Raw genomic sequence first — 14,401 nt, forward strand, 5'->3', positions numbered from 1 at the left:
AATTAAATTAATTAATTTAAAAAAAGATAGAAAAAGAAAACAGATTAAAAGGGTGTCCATATTGCATGGACGTCAATGTTCTAAAAAAAAAAATAATAATAATAATAATAATAAATACACAAACACATATATATGTGCGCATGTAGAGAAAAGTAGGCCCCTTGGCACAACCAGTGAGTGTCTGACATGACACTATGGGTCATCTGGTGTGAGATTTAATAAAAAAGGGATCTTGAGTGAACTTTATGCTAAATATAGGGATTTAAAAGAAAAAAACTGAACTGAAAAAGTAAGGCCTGGTTCACATCTGGGTTCGGTATTCCGAACGCATTAAAAAGCTGTTAGCTATGAAAGCACACAGACCCCATTATAGTCTACAGGTCTTTGTGCTTTCATAGCTAACCGCTTTTTAATGCATTCGGTATTCTGGTCGGGGGGTCCTCAAGCAGACTCCTCGAAGGGTATACTGAACCCAGATGTGAACCAGGCCTAAATGCTCAACGCATTGCAAAAACTTGCGGGGTACTAGGGTAAAAAAATTTGTACAAGACACAAGAATAATATATATCTTTTCCAGAAACTGAAAGGCTCCTAACATATAACTAAGCCTAAGTAGAAATTGTGGAAGAAACTTTGTCCAAAAGAACTGCAGGATTTCAGAGAAAGGAGCCAATATATATATATAAAACCTCAAAATCTGCAGTAGCCCGCTCGATACAAATCCACAGTTCTTGCCTATACATATAATGGGGAAATGTGAAAGTGCTCAAGGGAAAACAATACACAAACGCAAACATATACAGGGACCACACGTGCATGTACACATGCATACGTACACATGGATCACACACACAAATACACATGGACCACACATGTGCACACACACACAAATACACATGGACCACACATGTGCACACACACACAAATACACATGTGCACACACACATGCAGACATATACATGGACCACACACATGCATGCACATGGATCACACACACACAAATACACATGGACCACACATGTGCACACACACATGCAGACATATACATGGACCACACACATGCATGCACATGGATCACACATGTGCGTATGCGCACACACGCGTGCGCGTATGCGCGCACACACGCGCGCGCGTATGCGCGCACACACGCGGAGGCGGAGTTACGGACCAAAACACAGGTAGCTGCAGTGCACCGGCATCCAGTCGCACACTCTGCTGCAGATTAGACCCAAATGAATGGGCCTAGCTGGGAGGGAGTGTCTTCAGGCGAATGTCGCGAGGCAACTCCGCCTAAAGGAATGAGCATTTCGCTTCTTATTCTGGGATCTGGAGCAAAATGCTTCGGAAAAAAAGAACTGACCGGCTCCCATTGATTTCAATGAGAGACGTCTTTTTGGTCAGGATTTTGAGGCGGATATGGCCTCAAAATCCTGACCAAAAAGCCCCATGTGAATTTACCCTTAACTTTAAAAAAAATAAATCAGCTAAACATACAGATTTCAGGAGAGTTGACTATCTTAGACTACCCCAACAGATGGTGAGGAGACAAAAAAGATCAGACATGTTCTGCTATGCAGGATCCTTTGTTCCCCCTGGAACATAAAGCAGTGCCATAAGGCATCTGGCAATGACTTACTCTTCTCTCCCCATTGCCACTCAATGGGAGTCAACCATCACCACAATAGCTACTAAAACACATATATACTCTTAATACTTATATACTCTAACGCATCTAAAAGTCAGTGCACAGTTTTTTGGCACCGATTTTGATGCTGAATCCGCCTCAAAAATCAGCCTTTAAAAAAAGCCTTGCGGAAAAAGAAACCCATTGAAGTCAATGGGAGGCTTTTTTTTGGATTCAGCGTAAAAATCAGCGCCAAAAACTCAGGGTGAATGGACCCGAAGTGATTTTCTTAGCATCAGGATTAAACTTGCAAAGGACGTGATCTGCCACTCATGACCTAACCTGGACTCCTACCATTCCAAAATTCAGGAAAAGATTGATTCCTCCTTTATTATGTATATCCTTCCTTTTAAATCTACTTTTTATGACTTGAACCAATCATTTTCTAGTACATTATTAGTAAATAGCACAACTTCCTCCTAATAATGCAGTTTCTCCAGGCACCATTAACTAACATATACATAAAATACTCCGTGTGTATCCATTTAGCCATGCACTTATTACAAAGATCTAGAATATGAAAAGCTTTCTAGGTCCTTTCATATGTCTTTGATATGCGTGTTACCTATTTTGCAGTATAAGCTTGCAACGTATTAAATACAGGATTCACTTTCAGTCTTGAAGTAAATTATAGAATATCATTATCACTATAAAACCAAGTGCAGACAAATCCAATTGTCCTAATAGTAATAATAATGCAAATTCTACTATTACTAGTGTACTTGGTTTAAGCCATATGGATCATATTTTATAATAAAACCACTTTGATGTACTTGTAAATTAAATGTATTCATTGGGAGGGTGAAGAAAAAAAAAGTCAATGCAGTCTAGATGTTACCTATGTGATATATCTATATATTGGGGCACAAAGCTACTTTTGAGCAACTGTGAAGTTCTGCTCATTTCACATATCACAGATTGAAACAAAGGACGCGTCTTCATTTGCACGTATGTTGTGATGTTCCAATGCATGTAGGATAAAAACCTAAAGAAAATTTGCAAATTCTCTTTCTTAAAAGCCTCCAATAAAATTATGCACATCAATGGTGATGGAAAACCAAACACTGTATAATCTGCATTTATTTTATATCTCTATATTATTTTATCTAATATCACAGACACTTACACAAACCTGATTTCTAATTTCCAAATTTCATTCTGGATGTCCTAGACCCAAGAACTCCATTGTAATTATTTTCCTTTATCTGTACTTTTCTTTAAAAAAGTAAATAAAAAAATACGGCTTTGGATGTAAGATGGGTGCCATGGTGTATTTGTATATTAATATATTTAGAATAGACAAGGGGAGAAAATAGATATATGTGCATACATATACATATGAACCATGGATGTAGCCATGGCAACCTTCGGAAAAACACCCACTTGTTCACTGTGCAATCTGCATTAAGAAACTAGGAAACAATACAACACTGATATATTGGGTGCCAATTTCTTAATTATTTGGTTTATTTTATGGCTAACCAGATGATTTTGTATAACTGCTTCGGGACTTTTTAAGTATAATAACCACATTTAAAGCATAAAAAAACTTTGTTTAAAAAAATAAAATAGATAGATAGATAGATAGGAGATAGATAGATAGATAGATAGGAGATAGATAGATAGATAGATAGATAGATAGATAGGAGATAGATAGATAGATAGATAGATAGGAGATAGATAGATAGATAGATAGATAGATAGATAGATAGATAGATAGGAGATAGATAGATAGGAGAGAGATAGATAGATAGATAGATAGATAGATAGATAGATAGATAGATAGATAGGAGATAGATAGATAGATAGATAGATAGATAGGAGATAGATATAGATAGATAGATAGATAGATAGATAGATAGATAGATAGATAGATAGGAGATAGATAGATAGATAGATTAGATATAGATAGATAGATAGATAGATAGATAGATAGATAGATAGATAGATAGATAGGAGATAGATAGATAGATAGATAGATAGATAGATAGATAGATAGGAGATAGATAGATAGGAGATAGATAGGAGATAGATAGATAGGAGATAGATAGATAGGAGATAGATAGATAGGAGATAGATAGATAGGAGATAGATAGATAGGAGATAGATAGATAGGAGATAGATAGATAGATAGATAGGAGATAGATAGATAGGAGAGAGATAGATAGATAGATAGATAGATAGATAGATAGATAGATAGGAGATAGATAGATAGGAGAGAGATAGATAGATAGATAGATAGATAGATAGATAGATAGATAGATAGATAGGAGATAGATAGATAGATAGATAGATAGATAGATAGATAGATAGATAGGAGATAGATAGATAGATAGATAGATAGATAGATAGATAGGAGATAGATAGGAGATAGATAGATAGATAGATAGGAGATAGATAGATAGGAGAGAGATAGATAGATAGATAGATAGATAGATAGATAGATAGATAGATAGATAGGAGATAGATAGATAGATAGATAGATAGATAGATAGATAGATAGATAGGAGATAGATAGATAGGAGATAGATAGGAGATAGATAGATAGGAGATAGATAGATAGGAGATAGATAGATAGGAGATAGATAGATAGGAGATAGATAGATAGGAGATAGATAGATAGGAGATAGATAGATAGGAGATAGATAGATAGATAGGAGATAGATAGATGATAGATAGATAGATAGATAGGAGATAGATAGATAGGAGATAGATAGATAGGAGATAGATAGGAGATAGATAGATAGGAGATAGATAGATAGGAGATAGATAGATAGATAGGAGATAGATAGATAGGAGATAGATAGATAGGAGATAGATAGATAGGAGATAGATAGATAGGAGATAGATAGATAGGAGATAGATAGATAGGAGATAGATAGATAGATAGATAGATAGATAGATAGATAGATAGATAGGAGATAGATAGATAGATAGGAGATAGATAGATAGATAGGAGATAGATAGATGATAGATAGATAGATAGATAGATAGATAGATAGATAGATAGATAGGAGATAGATAGATAGATAGGAGATAGATAGATAGGAGATAGATAGATAGGAGATAGATAGATAGGAGATAGATAGATAGGAGATAGATAGATAGGAGATAGATAGATAGGAGATAGATAGATAGATAGATAGATAGATAGATAGATAGGAGATAGATAGATAGATAGGAGATAGATAGATAGATAGGAGATAGATAGATGATAGATAGATAGATAGATAGATAGATAGATAGATAGATAGATAGATAGATAGATAGATAGGAGATAGATAGGAGATAGATAGGAGATAGATAGATAGGAGATAGATAGATAGGAGATAGATAGGAGATAGATAGATAGGAGATAGATAGATAGGAGATAGATAGATAGATAGGAGATAGATAGATAGGAGATAGATAGATAGGAGATAGATAGATAGGAGATAGATAGATAGATAGATAGATAGATAGATAGGAGATAGATAGATAGGAGATAGATAGATAGATAGATAGATAGATAGATAGATAGATAGAATTTTAGGTATACTTTTAGGTCCATAAGAAGTGAAGCATATTATTAAGAAGCTATATTCGGCAGCGTTGTAAAAACATATGCAGCAACAGATGAGGAACCTGGATGTCAGAGACAGCTGAGCACCAGGTTGGATTTATTACCATTTCCCTCTCGATCTTTGTATACAGAAGACTCAGTGAGCTTCATCTATACAATAAGAGGCAGAGCCTAAGGCAGCCCGCACGTGGAGTTTACGCTCGCTCATTATGAACGTAAAACTCGTTCAGAGCGAGCGGTGTAAAAAACAGATCCCATTGACTTGAATGGGTGCCGGCATACGCGCGGTCCCCATTGAAATCAATGGGAGGCTTTTTTTACCTATTGCTTTCAATGTGATACGCGCGTATGCCGGCACCCATTCAAGTCAATGGGATGTTTTTACGCCGCTCACTCTGAACGAGTTTACGTTCAGAATGAGCAGAGCGTAAACTCCGTGTGAAGTCTCCCTTACAAGTTTTTTTTTTTTAAATTTTCCCAGACTACCACCTCCTGCCTCCCGTTGCCACTACTATGTTGTGAGCATTGCTACCTATGTGACCAGACGTCAGGTGCCAACCCTGCTCGCACCCACAGATGTGGACACTTCACTACAGCACCTCCCCCTTAGGGTAAATGAGAAAAGGTAGAGAGGGTACAGTGCCACTGCCACACACAGTGTTTACAGAGAGAGTGCCAATAAGTTTGTTGAAGACCCACTTACCCGGCACCATCAGTTATGAATGTAAGTTAGGCTTTTATAAGATTTGTCTGGAGCAAATCAGAAAAGATTTGGATTCTCTCTGATGCTTGAAAAGTAAGATGTCCCCAAAAAATAAAACCTAGCTCTTTTTTGGAGAAAAAAAAAATATGAAGACCCAACCCAATATATTCATTCATATATATATATATATATATATATATATATATATATATATATATATATATATATATTATATAATATATTATATATATATATAAATTCTCTCTCTCTCTCTCTAACATATATATATATATATTTTTTTTTTTTTTTAAAGAAAAAAACCATAAGACATATTTGGATATCATATTACAAACATTTAAAATAGTAAATATATAACTTAATGAATTTTAAGGTTCCTTAAATCTGACAAGTTCAAATTATGCTAAACATTAGGTCAGGTTTATCAAGTCTTGCTTAAAAATAAATAAATAATAATTTCCCCATAGCAACCTCAATAAAATATATAAAGTAATATAATTTGAATGTGAGGCCCATAAAATTCCCCCCCCCCCCCTTTCTCCTAATCTTCTCCATGATCTGTACATTGCTTAACCTGAAATCACTTATTGTGCCTGGGTGACCAGATCCTTACAAACAATAAACTACCGCACATGGGCACCCTATGATAAGACTGCCATGAATAACACATTCATGAGACTACAGGTCACATGACAGGATATCCATGCACAGAGGAGTTACGTAACCATGGCAACCTCAGAGCAAGCACAACAGTTACATTACTGCAGCACTTAAGCAATCAGGAAAAGGGAAAGCAAACCAGGGCTGAAGTCTATAGAAAGACATTGTATATTCTGATAGCTCATAACTCCGATGTCGCTTTCACTTGCACAGTACATATGTGATTGCATTGTAGCCTATGGCTCACTACAGACCGTTTAACCTACACATCTATATATTGTGCTGTGTAAGATAGTATACACTCTTGGAACGCTGAGGCTAATCTGGAGACACTTAAATATGACAATATACACTTTTTTTTTCTTTTAGAAAATTAATAATAGATCTTTAAATCTGAAGAATAATTGAGAGATGTAGTACTTTTTTAAAATATAGATAACGGCATGGAAAATTAAATTAATCAAAAATTCCTAAAAAAAATATGTCACAGGGAAAAAAAAATGTTTACTGACACATTCCCTTTAAAAGAGCTACTCTGCTGTGTCACAAAACAAGTTTGATTTAGACACTACCCTTAGGAATAGCCCAAAGAGGTCCCCTGATATTCAACTTTTAACCCCTGTACAATGGATGGGGTTATTGCTGCAGAAGACCACCAGGTTGTTACCTCCAGCAGAGAAACTCCTGTAAGTTACTCAAAATATTATTCAAAAGGGAACTGCTAAAGCCTTTCAGAAATTTCGCTTAAGGCCCCGTTCCCACAGATGACAGAATGGCGTATTTTGGTCCAGATTCTGATGTGGGACACCGCATCAGAGTTGGACCAAAATGCGCCTATCGTGACTGTTGTGGATTCTGACAGTCGCAGTTTCCCCCCTGGAGTAGGTTCAAATCAATGGGCTTAGTCCGGAGGTTGCTGCCGTGAGGTGGATACCGGGGCTGAATCAGCCGCGGAATCCACCTGAAGAAAGGACATCTCGCCCTTTCAAAGGCCAAAGCTTCAAAGGCCATTTGACAACAGATGCATTGGACACATGACTTATTTGCAGCTCAGTCCCATTTAAAGGGATTAGAAAAACCCACATAGGAAAAGCCTTAAGAAAGTCTATTCTTCCCATACCTTTAGAGGTCTTCTCCGCGCCGCCATTCCTCAGATATCACGGTTTTCATCGATATGCTAATTAGTTTTCCTGCAGTCCCCACTGCTGCGAGAATAATATCAAGCGCCAGCTTCTTCTTGTACGTCTCCTCTGCCTCTTGTTTCCTGTTTGGCCACAGGAAAATGGTGACGGCGCTTTTTGAAGAATGCGTGACGGGACAAGGAAGAGGCAGAGGAGGCGTACAAGAAGAAGGTGGAGGAAGTTCGGTAACCCTGGAATTGTAGTGGACCATCGATTACTGGTGACATTTCATTTTGGCACATAGTGAACGCAGTAAAAATAAAACCCGTAAGAAAGTCGCATAAATTTAGTTTTTCTCAACTTCCATACATATATATATATACACACACACACAGATATATGTATATTATGGGGTTTAGAAGACAGCGAGTCAAAACACAAAAATAATAAAAATGACTGCAGCAGAAAGGGGTTGATATTTTAGACAACGTTTTAAAGTGGCCACATTTTAGCATCCCTTGCAATACATCTCTATAGTGCGGACTTCAGATTAAGTGTTTCTATCAGCTTGCATATGAACCCAAAAAAAAAAAGGTAGGTTATACTAGGGCGCAGATTCAAAAAAATATTACATATGGCAGCACAGACCACTACTTCACAGCGTTTACTATGTATGGTATACCTGGATACAGCTTTTAAAGACTTTACATCATACAAGTGCTAAGTATAGCTCATTTCCCATTAGATAAAAGAGTCCTCTACTTACCTTGTGTTAGGGTTTGCAAACACTGGTTGCATATTACATTCACCGAACGTCACAGAATGCTGGTAATGAAAGGGTGTGTTATGTCATTTATAATACATTTGTGTCTACATGCTCCGATTACTATTAAGTATTAACCATTGGGATACCAATTAGACATTTGGTTGATGTCACATGATGGCGTCCTCTCTGCATTTACCGTAACATTTTAACCGCTTTTAGACAAAGTGACTTCTTGCCTTGTAAATTTTTCTTCTTCTTTATGAACATTTTCACTCTCTGCATCCCAACAGCTGTACAGTTTATTGTCGGTAATGTCGCTGTATGAAGTCTTCTATTTTAGCAATACACAATGGTAATGTATGCAGTTGCTGTGCATGCCAAATCCCCATGAAGTATAAAGCATAGTACAAACAATGCAAATGATGCATTTATTGCATTTAGGTCAGGGTGCACCGATGAAATCAAGCAAAAGAATTGATCATTCTGCGGTGATGACATGCTATATGTATAAATGGCGGCATCAGACCGAGCAGTGATACATTCATGTACGGCAAATGTAACGCTACAGAGGTCAGTGATCAATGTGAATAGTCCCAAGTACAGCATGGCATTACTGCAGGCTAAATCAAAGCTGGAGATGTGGTCCTGCAGCGTTGTCCTTGTAGGCCATTTTTATTTTATAACATTCCCTGCATTTAGTATCATCTTTATATAATCTTGGACAATTCCTTTGACAATAAGATATCTTAAAAAGGTAGGACGTTTTGGAAGAATCACTTAACTGTTGTCTTCAACTGCAAAAACATGGCTGCTTTTTAAGACAAACAGCACCCACACCTGTTCATATGTTGGATCTGGTATTGCAGCTCAGTTCCACTGAAGTGAATGAAGCTGAACAGTAAATATCACACACAGTCTGTGGAAAGGTATGGCGCTATTTCTAACAAAAACTAGACATGTAATCCTGGAAATCCCTTTAAGGAATTGGAAACCCTAATAATAATGATGATGATACAATTATGTAAAATTTCAAACAACTTTTTCCAACAGTGTTTGTGTCAATACATTTGGCAATATACTTTGTTAAATCATTTTGTCTCATTTCTGTGAAATCCTGCATCACTTTATTCTTTCCCTTGTGTTTCTACTGAGAGTTGTACGATGCTTCAGTGTAATGCAGGGAAAATAAGTGTTGGGGAGCCACTTTAGTTATATCTCAGACAGTGTAAAACATGGAAACATTATTCTGGTGTCATATGAAAGATGAGATTCTAATCCTTTACAAAGTTGCAGTTCTACTTTCCAGAATTATTACTGATTGAAAACAAAGTTGGGATTGGGATATTTATATGCAACTGCTCCCTACTGTATTCAATCAGTGATAGCTCTAGAAATATATAACTGCAAACTACTGTATATACTCGAGTATAAGCCGACTTTTCCTGCACATTTTTCATGCTCTCCTCGGCTTATACACGAGTCAGGGTCCACGGAGCACAGAAAACTGAAAGGACCTGGAAGGGGGAGGTCCTTTAGTGCTACTGCTCTGTGATTGACTTGTCATGAAATCACGTGATTGTGACGTCATCAAAGGTCCTGTAGCCACTGGTATGTAACATCTGCAGATAAGGTTGAGTCTAAATCCTTGTAGCTCTGCCCACACCAGAGTCCGATCACATGGTCATGACATCATCAGAGGTCCTTTAGCACACTAGGATTTAGCATCTACCCTGCAGATGAGTGGCCAGGATTCATTGTGTCTTATGGAAGATGTCTGATGTATGGAGGAGAGGAAGCGACAATAACGTGACACACAGGGATCTTCCTTTAGTTACTCTGCCTATTAATGTCAGGCATTTGGGGTTATTAATTTAGTTTCAGTAACTCCATGTGCCTCACATTAATAACAGTTACCCCCATCATGTCCCTCATATTAACCCGTGTGCCCCATATAAGGGTTAGTAATATGTGAGACATGAGGGTACTAATGAAGGACCTTAATTGTGAAGATACCTAATCATTACCTCCATATGTCCCACATATCAGTAACTCTTATATGAGGCACACAGGGGGTTGTGACAGACATGATGGGGGTTAACTGCTTTTACTATGATCCCCACGGGGTTACTAAGCTGCAATGCACATGACCCCTTCCCCTCCCCCCACTCGAGTCAGTAAGTTTTCCCAGTTTTTTGTGGTAAAATTAGGGGTTGCGGCTTATATTCGGGTCGGCTTATACTCGAGTATATACGTTAAGTGTTATCCTTCATAGGACAGTGTTCTCTCTCTATGTATTAAAATACCAGAGATATAACTATATGAAGCGGTACTCCGCTAACATTGTTACCCACAAGCCAATACACCATGAGAAGCGTGGGACAACAGACTTAACAGAAAAGAAAGGGGGTGAATAAAGAAGAGCACAGATATGAGACATTACTTAATAAAATATATCACAAAATGTATTCGACAAAAGTTGTTTGACAGGTTAGTTACGGTTTAACTAAAAAAAAAAAAATTAAAAAAAATGTAAAAAAATTACCAAGTCGTATTCTTCAAAAATTGCTCAAACACACTTCAAGTTACAATTGTGAAATGATGTGTGTCTAACCAAACAGGTGCTAAAATATAGAACATAGCTAATATATTATTCACTTACAAAGATCTGCTAAATCCATTAAACGGAATAGCAGACTTGGGTATAAATAATGTTGCTGGGACAAGTCTGGGCTTTATGTCATTGAGTGAAATCTGAGACTCTGAAAATTATTCCTATACGACAGACATAAAAGCAACGTGTAATCTGCCGTACTTGGGATTCAAAGAGGTCTTTGAAGTTATAATTCATAAGTGTAATAAATATGGTTCACTCCAATAGTAACAATTCTCAGGACCCGGAAAACTTAACTTCTGACACTCTGATACGAAGATCAGTAAGTAGATTTTATAGGCTTCCTTAACCTTACCCGAGGTTACAACAATATAGATAATATACTGCATCCAGTTACTTAGAATTTGGTAACCCAATAAAAATGTCCAAGTTGTCCTAGTTATCCAGAAAATCTAGAATAAAACTGAACAATCACAAGAAACGCAAAATTAGTCTTGTAAAAATTATTTGAACTATAATGAATGTAGTGGTTTAAAGAAATCTATGGTATGGAACTTAAGAGGTGAATTTCTGAGAAACAAAATCTCTGTGCAACCTTCATGTGTAATAGGCTAGGGTTTCATGGCGACTTTAGTTGCAACCAAAGAGCACTGTGTCTCCCTGCAACTCCTTCACTAATGAATTAAACTGCACTGTGATTCCAAGTGTCGCAAAAAAATTGTAAAAAATGTGTATATTAGTGAACGAGTTGAAAAATGACACAGCAATCTTTGGTTGTATGATAAAAGTCAGGGGCAAAGTCACCATGAAGCCCTAGTCTAGCCTTAGACAGTTTCACAAATTTGCCCCAATGTATTAAGGCTGCTCTCATATAGGCAGATTTTGCATCAACTAACTTTGCTATAACACCCTACAATGTTTTCATGTTCTCTTCTGTTGTCCTGCACAATACGACTCTTTAATCCAGGGGTCATCTTAAAATACTAGTTATTACGTAGCATGAAACTAGTAGCAAAAAAACAAAAAAATAAATAAAAAGTTACACAAATACATATGTTTTGCCATTTGTCTACTAGAAGCACAGAAAGAATACAATGGACATTGCCAGTGGGGGTGTACACATAAGGAGAGTGCTCACCCTGCCCCCTGTGCGGTAACTGACATTTTGCTGTGTAAACAGCAATCTGTCAATGGCCTCCTTGAAGGGGAGGGGGAGGGGGAGATGGACTGAGCGCTCTTCATGAATACACCAGGCTTAAACTACTGTATGCGCTCAGTGTGTTATTTTAGTGTTTGTACAAGCCAAACAGCACAACATTTTTGTGATGTTGAGACTGCTCGCAGTACAGATCTGTAGCTATAACCAGATATAATGAAATCAGTTTTGCTCAATAAGGCTAGGGTCACACGCCTGAATTTGTATGAACTGAAAATTTAATTTGAAGCTGAATTTTTCTACTTGGCCATCTGCCAAATTCTGAAATGGTCAGGATGCGTTTTTGTGTCACCCATTCACAAGAATGAGAGTTATTAGGTGAAATCTGATTTAGGATGAGGCCTCATGTTGCAGAAATGCAGCTTTTTCTGTTGCAGATTTTGCTGCGGTTTTTTGAGCCAAAGTCAGGGGTGGACTGAGCAGAAGGGAGAAGTATAAGAACTTCCTATATATTTCCCATTCCTTTTGTAGCCTTTCCTAAGTTTGGCTTAAAAATGCGCAGCAAAATCTGCAACCAAAGAAGCTGTGTTTCCGCAACGTGGGGCCTTAGCCTTAAAGGGGCTCTATCAGCAAAATTATGCTGATAGAGCCCCACATATGCATGAATAGGCTTTAAAAAGGCCATTCAGGCATTGATAATGTTATATTAAACTACCACCCCCCCCCCATTTTAAAATACTCTAAAAAAAGAATATGATCATACCTTATCGTGCACACTGGGTGGACATGCACGGTCCGAAGTCATTTTTAGCCACGCCTACATCTTTCTTCTTGCAGCGATGTCCTCGGGTCCAGTCTTCCTAGTCGTCTTCTTCCGGCGTCATTGCTTGTAATCCCGAGCCGATGCAGTAGCAGGGGAACTGAGCATACTGAGGAAGATGGGACCCGAGGACATCGTTGCAAGAAGAAAGATGTAGGCGTGGCTAAAGATGATGTCGGACCGTGCAAGCCCGCCCAGCATGCACGATAAGGTATGATCATATTCTTTTTTAGGGTCTTATTTTAAAACGGGGGGGTAGTTTAATACAACATGAGCAATACCTGAATGGCCTTTAAAGGCTATTCACGCATATGTGGGGCTCCATCAGCATAATTTTGCTGATAGAGGATCTTTCACCAGGACAAAACGTATACATCATTCCATTCTCACTACATCAATGAACAAGTTGGCGTTTTTCTTTTTAAAATCCATTCATCCGATCCAAATACATGGCCCCTTAAAAGATTATAGCCATGAATCTCCAAGTGGGTGGGAACTTTTTTAGTTTCTCAGAGAAATACAAACGGTTCCTATCCACATGGAACATCAGATCTAGTTTATGCTAGGTTCACACTAGCTTATGGAGAATCAGATCTAGTTTACGCTAGTGTTTGGGTTTCCTGTTCTTCATGTCCGCTGAAATCGGTAGAGAGTAAAAGTCGTTAAGTGGAATGGGGAATGGAGTCCCTGAACGCTAGTGTGAACAGACCCAGACATATAATTTTCCAGGGTGTCGTCTCTTTTGAATGGTTGAACAGATATAAAGAAGAAATACACCAGATCAGGAGCATCAGCATCTGCTCCCTACATTGAAATTAATTGTCTAAACAAATCCCAAGCAAACATTTTAAGTGATCCAAAAACAAGACGCTCTTGGGTCCACGTGTTATCAGAACTAAAAATTTTCATTCTTGGTAGCACAACCTCGTTTGTGCCGAGGTCAGTAGCGTAAAATGAGCTGAAATGAACAACTATACACAGGGGTGTGGAGTCAAGAAGCCAAACTAACAACTTCCCACAGCCCATCTCTGGCTCCTTCATAAATATCTTACAGCCACCATCAAACAAGAGCAAAAAGTTCCTCTAGGATAAGGCCTAGGCACCACATTGCGGAAACGCGGGGTTTTTTGCAGATCTTCCTACAGTTTTTTTGAGCCAAAGCCAAGAATGTCTACAAAAGGAATGGGAAATATATAGGAACGTCTTATATTTCTACCTTCTGCTCAATCCACTCCTGGGTTTGGCTCAAAAAACTGCAGCAAAATCCAAAACAATGAAAGCTACATTTCTACAACGTGGG

The sequence above is a fragment of the Leptodactylus fuscus genome, chromosome 10 (genome assembly GCF_031893055.1).
Source record: "Leptodactylus fuscus isolate aLepFus1 chromosome 10, aLepFus1.hap2, whole genome shotgun sequence".
Taxonomy (NCBI): domain Eukaryota; kingdom Metazoa; phylum Chordata; class Amphibia; order Anura; family Leptodactylidae; genus Leptodactylus; species Leptodactylus fuscus.